This window comes from Corvus brachyrhynchos, unplaced genomic scaffold (assembly GCF_000691975.1).
Source record: "Corvus brachyrhynchos isolate BGI_N302 unplaced genomic scaffold, ASM69197v1 scaffold101, whole genome shotgun sequence".
In the NCBI taxonomy this organism is placed as follows: Eukaryota; Metazoa; Chordata; class Aves; order Passeriformes; family Corvidae; genus Corvus; species Corvus brachyrhynchos.
In genome coordinates, this window is record NW_008237239.1 from 11,326,784 (window position 1) to 11,336,095 (window position 9,312).

A 9,312-nucleotide genomic window follows, 5' to 3' on the forward strand; every position below is an offset into this window, starting at 1 on the left:
ATGTTATACATTAATGAAATTCTGTGGGGAAAAATGGGTCAGTTTCTTAATAGCTCAGGGTCCCGGCGGTGGTGAGCATCAGTGAAATCATTGGTGATTTGGCAAGTGATTTCACTGAAAGTGAAAAATCAAATTGGTTTTTTGATGTCTCATGCCATATTGCGTAGTCTCTGGTTTTATTGTGGATTTTGCAGACCACATTAAAAATTGGACAAGGGTGTGTACCTGCAACTTACTGTGCATAAAAGAAGAGAGGGAAGAAGAGAGGAGATCAACACTAAGAAAACCTGAGCATAAATACCCAGTGACACCTTTCTTAAGGGTTTTCATAGACCAGGTTGAAAACGTTGTGCTTGCTAGCAGAGCGGAGTAATGGAGGTACACTCTACAGATGGAGCTTCTAATCAGATTAGCAGTAGAGCAGTTTGGAAAGTGCTTTGGAATAAAAGGCATTATATAAATGCAAGCCATTATCACTATGGGGCATATTTTTCTCCTAATGTGTGTGCATAATTCCCTTTAGAATTAATGGGAGATGCATGCATGCATTGAAGGGATACTATACCTAGCAGTGTACTTCTTTTCCACTAAAATAACTAGGACGATAAAATTTGCTAGAGGGCAGAAAATGCTAGATCTGTTGAATAAGGTATTCATTGAATACCAGTCAAACTGGTCTACTGAAAACTTTGCCACTCTATATTAAAAGCTGTACACTATATCACAAAGAGATTAAGAGGTGGTGGCAGTTCAAGTGATTCAACTGGTGGAAGAAATTACAGGAAATTGGCATATTAAGGGCCCTATTATTTTCTGGATTTTTTAGACATCCCCAATTCAGTGTGTCAGGAATATATATTTTAAAGTAAACTGTCATTCTAAAAATGAAGTTAATGTTATCCAGCTGAAAAGTGTGGTGTCCTACCCAATCCTGAATCTTCTAATATTCATGCAAAATCCAGGAAATAGAGATGACTGACATCTCTCAGATTTTCAACGTATTTTGGAGTTTTCTTGTGGTGTTTCAATGATCTCAGGTTGTTACTCAGCTAGACAGTAAATGGGATGATCTGAGCCATCCTGCAAAACTAAGTAACCCCACAATCAAGCACTTGGCAGAAAATACTTTGAGGAAAACTTACAATATCTACTTAAGATGCCAAATACTCACTGGATTTGTAGTTGGTTTTACCTAACTGGAAGCAACTACATGCTCAGTTCTCTTCCCTTGTCATTCTTTTAGTGCAAATCTGTGCTCATGCGCTGGATTTTGAGTTGGGCTTTAGCTCAGACAGTGAAGTTACCAGTTCTGCCTTCTCACCGCAGAAGCTATCGCCCTTGTCATAAGCCTCATTAGAATTACATTTTAGAGCAGGATTGTGCTACTCTGAGTCAGCACCTAAGGACATTCCAAGGCCTACAGCAGCTGGATTAATACCTCAGGTGAGCCACTTCAGCCTTTTGGAATAGCCGTACAATTGCCATTTGCTTGTGAGTAACACTACCTCTAAACAGAACATAATACTTCTATAAACTCTATTAGTAAAATGACCAAATGATATAGAAACCAAAAAGTATATTGTCAAGAATGCTGAGCAGATTTAATGTCACAGTGCAGGGGGCGCAAGAAAATTGAGCAGCTATAAGGTACAAATACAGACTACAATAGCATTTGAAGTAACACGCATTTATTTTTATTCATTAAGTGTTTTTCTGGCTAACTCATTAGAAAGCTCACTTCATCTACTATCCATTTTTGTCAATGTAGACCTTAAAAAAAGTGATCTGTACAGATCTCCCAACATGTGTTTACCATATACCATGCATGATTGCAACCACTCACAACAAGGTAAATGGGGGAAACTATTTCACTGGAGTAAGTGAAGCCACGCTGGGCTAAATAAGGTAGTTTTTAAAAAATCTGAATCAGATCCATTGTTTACAGAATAACTTATTAGTGTCTGTATGTTAAGGTTTTGTCAGGTGTTTCATTATAAATCCTCATTTTGGAAAGTTTAAAACTCCAGGGTAGCATTGTTTTAAATTACAGGAGCATAGATTTTACATAACTATAATGCTGTTTTTTTTAAAAAGTCCTATACCTGAAAAATATCTTTATTTGCTTAAATGAAGTTTGGCATGCAAGCAAGCCATAATGAAAAACAATTGGGCTTTTTTAGGGGGAGAGGGGTAATAATATATATTTTAATACAGAAGAGTTATTTCATTTTTTAAACTATTTACATATGCTTGGCAATCTAAACAGCCAGCATACTTAAAAAACTGTCTTAGCAGGGAGCATGCCCAGTACCTGAATATGGTCTAAAACCTAAACAATGGTATGAATAATCATAAGGCAAGCTGGTTCCCTCCTTGCTGAATTTTAGCCCATGAAAAACCAATCTGCTCCTATTAGAAGCCATGGAAAATGTTTCCAATTGAGACTGACTTTGCAGAAGTCACCTTGGCTTAGCCCCTTGGAGGCTTCATTTTGTGTCACCCACCAGAGCTGCCACCTGTGGACCATCGCGTCCCCTTCCCATCTTGGCTGCAAAAACATGCAAGATGCATGTTCAGCTCAGGCAAATCTAAGCACTACATGGTAGACTGCCCTCTCAGGGAAGATAATGTGTGGCTACCAGCTGTCAAACCCCAAATTGCTCCCAGACAAATTTGGTTTTGGAGATTATTATTTAGGTGCCAGGTAATTAAATTAAAACTTTCAGGACTCCCTTTCCGTGGCCATGGAACTTCAGATGTAAACTTGTAGCTTTGTCATGATTTTATCCAGTTTTGCTATTCTCAACCATTTAACATTCCTTTAACATTCACTTGGTGAATACTTTATTCAATACCTATGGTAGTAAGATGTTCATTACAAATTTTTGTCTAATCTACTGAAATTCAAGTTCTAGTTTAAAAAATATGAGCAGATATGAGTAGCTGCAATGCTTTTTACTAGTTTTGTCGGTAAAAGCATACAACTGTACGTAGGTAGTATCCTTTCAAGCCTCAGCATCCCAGCCATGTACCCTGTATCCATGCATTGCCCATATTTCAGCTTGCTGAAAACATCAAGAGAAAAGGAGGCTCATAAACTTTCCAGTGCGATTGTGCCCATTGTGTGACTTCCACTGTTTCATCAATCCCATCCAAGTTCCTCCTCACCACTGGCAGTTCTTGCTTTGTGCTGGTTAGGAAACTGCCTAGAAAGTTGTGGGTGAAGGCCTATGCAGTGCACTGCAGTGCTGGTTTGTAATGTTATTGCATGATTAAATTAGTTTAAATACAAAGAGTTCAAATCCATTGTTGACTTCACGGAACTGACAGATGCAAGGGCATTTTCTGAGTAACTATTTGTTACAAAATAATGGTTTAACTTTAGAAATAAAACTTTCTGACCTAAACTGAGCTCTGTTAGCAATGCAGATTTTGTCTAACATACATAATGAAACCAGCAAATTCGGTCCCATGGCCGTAAACCTCATGGAGGGAAAGCAAACAGAGCATGAATCAAAAAGCTCTAGAAGGCAATAAACTATTGGTAACTTCTAAAACTTAAAAAGGTGAAAAAATCAAAATATCAAACAAGTTTAGCTGTTAAAATCTGTGTGCATTTAGAGGAAAAAGCTGAGTTCAAAACTCAGTATGGAAGTGTAAGACTTCTAACGTAAAGATCCAGGTCAATATAAGCTGTATCAGAAATACACTCATCAAAAAGAGATCAAATTTTTTTAATTCTTTCCCACTTTGTCTTTCACTTGTGCAATTTGTCAGGGCAATACAGCATGTACAGCATTGACACCTCCCATGCTGTGTGTGGCCCTCTGCAATTTTGAACCATAATGTCAGCCTTCACTTTTAATTTCTTGACCCTGTCTGGTTTATACCTTAGCCTGCAGGTATAAAAAAAAGCCCTGCAGGTTTTTTATTTTGCCTTTTGTTAAAAATACCAAACTAAAATCTTTAAAAGTCTCTGTTTTAAAATCCCCCAAATACCAGTTATTGACCTGATCATATAAGTTAAGCTTTAAACACACATATTGACCTAATTAAGTTAAAACCTATCAAGGGAGTTTTAAAATATATTTTACTGCATCATGGTCTATAAGAACCTCATCATATCCATTCACATTTAGTTTGTTAAATACACATTTGTGCAATTTTAAGCAGCTGCTGTAAGACTCCTTTGCAGTAAATGTGGCTATGCCATTGATAAAGTTAGTTTGTGAAGTTTCCAATCTAACATATCAGTAGAACTGAGTATTCTGCATGCTTAATAACCTTTTTTCTAATCATTTAAATCACCATGAATCTTAGCACAATAAAGAAAAACAAGAGATAAAATAGTTAAAAATATATTTATGTCATTGAGCTTATCTTTCAGTCCTGGGTTATTGTATGCTTTCCATGCCCATTTAATAGACTGAGGTCCTGCAAATAATTTTTATTTGTAGTTTTATAACATGAACAGCACAGTGAGTTTGCGACAGTTTGGGTGGGGGAGAGAGGGAACAGTGCAACCTAGAAGCAACCAAAAGGATTTTGTTTTTGTCAATTTGTAAAAAAGATTTGCTCTTACACTGAAAGGTGCCAAGTTTCAGTGTGGAATTCATTTTTACAACTGCATTATGAAGCCCCTGAAAACAGGGGTTTCAAGCAAGAATGCTGACACAGCCTTAAACACAGTGTCAAAAAAGGAGAGAAAGGGGTGCTGTAATGCACATAACTTGTTTTCTCTCATTATTGCTTTCAAAGAAGCAGCTTGTTGCCTATCCTTAGGCATCAGACAATGTTAAAAGCGTGTCTCATCACAGTCTTTCTACCAGGTGTGTGGAAAAGGCCTTGTGCAAACCCTCTCCTGAAATTAAACTGGTAGCTCACTCTGGTAGGGGACACTGAATTATTTCCTCATTTTTTTATGGGATTTTTTAATCTGAGACAGTCTCGTGATTTGGAGGAAACAGGCACATAGATTATATCTTAGCCATTCTTTAAATCTTATTTTAGGGTATGGTCTGCCACTAAAACTGGAGAAAAAGTAATGATGAGCTGCTTGTGCAGATTTAAAGTACAATGCAAATTACTAGGAGAAGATGATGTGGAAGAACCTATATTAGTTTGAGCTATATTTATATCCTGACTTTTTTAGGTGGCTTATTTAGTGGTTTGCAGTGAAAACAGCTTGTATCGTGCTTTGCTGAAAGTGTGAGACTTTTCACATTCTCTTGTCAAGAAAATTATCTGATAAAGAACTGTTTTTCAGAGAGCCAATCTGAATAAAGTACAAGAAGTTAAACACGAAAATGCTAAAAAACTTTTTCAAAACTTTGCCAAAGGATAAGCAGTGAAGCAAACCAAATTCAGTGAGAAGAGATCATAGCATGGCTACCTTCTTGGGGAACAAATCAATTAAATATACACTATACTGAGTCTTTACAATGCATAATGTTGGGTTTGTGTTGAAGCAGCATTATATTACTGGAGAAATCCCTGGGATGTTGAAGAGGCCAATTTAAGTTATGAGGCTTTTTTATAGCATCGGCAGCTACAATAAATAACAATTCAGAAAGAGTGAGATATTAAAGGGAAGGGAGGGACAGGGCTTCACTCTTTTCAGTGCTGCTCAGGCTTGGTCTTTGTTTCCACCTTAAAATCTTTACCTGGCCATGATCTGTTGTTCCATTACTGGAGGGCAAAAATGGGAGGAATTGTCTGGGCTAAATTGCAATTAGGCAGCCCTGAGAGAGGCTGGCACCAGTTAACTTGGGATATTGGAGTGAAAAGGCCCGTAATCAGCCTTCGGTCATGTAGAACAATGCATAAAATTAAATTGACATTAATGAATAATTGTGTAATGAAAATGGAAGAGGAGAGTTAATTGCATGTTACAGTGAGTGTAATGCCTAGATAACCTTGCATTTAATGCTATTCTTAGCCCTGCTGCCAAGACTTCTACAGAGCCTCTCTCTGCAGGAAGTCATTAAAGCTGTGAGTAGATAATGCAGGCTCAGTGAAACCTAAGTGGCAACAATATAACAAGAGTTTCTTTCAGACCTTAGTGTTTTCAGAAAAAAAGGGTGTGTTGGGGTAATTTGTACACATCGGAATGAAAACAGGAAAGTCAGAGAAATCTATTTGTAGTTTGTCGAGTTCCATGGAATTTTCAACTATTGTTGAAACCGAAGTCAATTCATATAATCAAAGACAAGACTAACCATCAGTGCTTGCAACACTGTAAGCATCCAGCTGTCTACAGCTAAAACTGTTGTTAATCACCCAGAACAGCAAAGGATACAAAACACTTGACCTTAGACATAAGGTGACAGTGGGAGACATCTTCAGCACTATCCTATTGACACAGCTGGTTTGTGCTGATAAATAAGACTCCAGAAAAGTAGAATTAAAAAACTTGGTCTATTTTTGTATCTTTGAGCATCAGAATGAATAACTGTTTATATGTGCCTGGATATTGCCCAAAACATTTAAACCTTTATACTCCATAAAACAAGATTCCTTCCCTGTGTTTCTCCTTGTAGGATTTTGTAAATCAGATCTCAGAATAAGGCTTTTGTTTGTTTGTTTTTAACCTATTGGATGTCCCAGGAGAGTTTACTCCAACAGAGATACTTGTTTTTGCCTTAGGGACATTGGTTGCTATCATGATGTTGTATTGATTACAGTGGGATTGTCCTTCAGCAATATGACCCTGCTTATAATGTAGATTTAGCAGTCAGGAAGTTAAAAGGACTAGAGGAGAGCTTGCCTCATGAAAACCAGCAAACCTCAAAACAATCAAGAGTCCTGAAAAGTACACATTTTTGATGTAAATACTGCTTAAACAGTATACTTACATGTCCATTATAAAAAGCTAAATAATTTTCATAAAGTCAGTGGTTTATCATTGCTCACACTATCTCTGCATTATGATTCTTTTTGTAAAGACGAAGTGTGAAAAACTAATTCAGCAAAAGATGGCTTTATATTTGGAAAAAGATTCTATTCAAAAGGCTATTCTCTGCTTGTGAATACTACACTAACTCATCAACTTTGACTGTGTGTATTCTGCACATAGTTTATGTGTTACAAAGTGATGTGAAGAGGAGCATCCTGTTACATTTTGGGTCTTGGCTCAAACTTGGTTAACTCATCGTTTAGATGAAATATGTGAGCATGAGATAAGCTGATGAACTGCAGGCATCTTATCCACTAAAACTGCCTCCAAGGAAAACAAGGAGCAGAATGCTACTTGCTTGGATGATTTTGTCTCTTGGTAAAGTTAAATACTTGCCATCTTAATTTCTGCACTTCTGACCTTATACTCTTTGGAAATGGTATGGAGAGTTCACATTACTACTAAGAGTGGTATAAACCCATTGTTGCCTGGGATTTCGACTCCATGGATATGACCATGAGACTGGACAGAAACTATAGTGAGGAATTTTTTGGGCTGTGCTTACATCTGAACCATGGCTGTAGACAGACTTAAAAAAACCCCCTGAACTTGCCAGTGGTGCCACCATCTTTACCTCTTCCTCTCAATTAGTTAACAATATTTCTCAGAAGCCTGTGGCCAAGAGACAGAATGAACTACAAAGGTTAATAAATATTAAGTGGTGATGAGAGTTGTCTGTGAAACTGAAAGGCAGCAATGAAACTTTTCAAAAGAAATGGTTTTTCCATTTACAGATGAAGACTGTAACAGGTTTCAAAAAGAATTTAGACATGAGTACAGGGCAGTGAGAACATGCACAGTTAAAACCAATAACATTACTAGAAGTTCAGAGAAACTTCCTGTTTCAGAAGGTCTTCCATTGCTGCTTTAGGGCATTTGGCAGCTTCCTGTGGGGTAGCTGGTACCAACCCATAATGGACGGGACTCCTGGGCCAGCTGGAGCCTGCTTTTTCTGATGTTACCATTCCTTTGTCCCTGTTTCATTAATTGGCTCCTTCCCATAATACACATCAGAAATACAAATCTGTTACTGTATAGTGTGGCCATTATTGTATGAAATGGTCTGTCACTGAGGCAGGACCAGACAATTTAAACAGTGACATATTTTCTCAGCCATTTTTATTGCAACAGTTGAATTTTCACCTAACTTGTAAGGATGCTTGCTTCAGCAGCTTCTTCCTGTAGCCAGTACATGTGGCAGCTACTCTCTCTTCCCTCTCCAGTTAAAGGCCCTATTTTGTTCACATCTTAGTGGAACCTGTTCTATTTTTGTGCAGTTATAATTACATTTCCAGCAGACCCAGGCAGGGTGATAGTAACCCAGGTTAGAACAAAACTTCTGATTATTTTTTGCTAAGCTATTGTGCATGACAGCAGAGATAGTTTGCACAGTGTACTAAACAGTTTGTGCATTTATGATCCCTACATTTCTTTCTAGTTACCATGCTGTGCTCTGAGTGTTACGGAGGTCAGCTTCACATAAAATGTAGCCAGAGTCTTTGAACTTCAGTGTCTAAATAGGGTCATGGATATAAGTAATCTGTTTGTAATGTGAACAACTTTGAAAGCAATCCATTTACTGTTTCATTATTTGGGTGGACTATTCAGATTTTCTGGATATGCTCTGCGTCACGCAATGCCCTGTTGAGTACATTTGCTATGTCATTCAGTACAGGAATGCTTGCTATTAAGAATATCAGTGTAGCATGGATGATGTTGTTGACAATATCCACATACTACACAAGGGCCTGTGAGTAACAGGGATAAATGCCAGTGGTAAATCAAAGCTTATGCTGCCTTGGTGTGGATATTAATGCTTTTGCTGGAGAGTGTGGACAGGGATAGCTGCAGGTTGATGTAAACAAGGGCCATGCAGGCCTGGGACTGCACCAGGTGATGAGTGCATGTACCACCCCAACGTTCAGGGGGAGCCAAAAACTCTTCTCTCCTTTCCTTGCTCCCACAGGTGCTGAAACATCCATGCTCTGAGAGTGAAGGGATTAGGAATTCAGTTCAGCTGAATGCTATTTTAAATTTCAGTGGGGAATCAGTGCCAAACTTTCCCTGGTACTGGGGTACTTCAGTATTGAACAACGTATCTTCTTTCAGTTTCTGCTTATACTTCACCTACTGCTTAGTGTGATGCATTATATAAGTGGGTTTTTTGTTAACATGTGTCCCAGGCTCTATTCCTAATTCATTCTTCCCATGGAATGAACAAGTTGTATTAATTTCCTTCCTTAAGCTGCCTAGCATGTGTTTTAAGTTGTTCAAACAACTGAGCACAGAATTGTCATATCAGGTTCTTTGAGACTGCAGCACAGTGAAGAAACAGCTAAAATTCAGCTTTCTGCTAC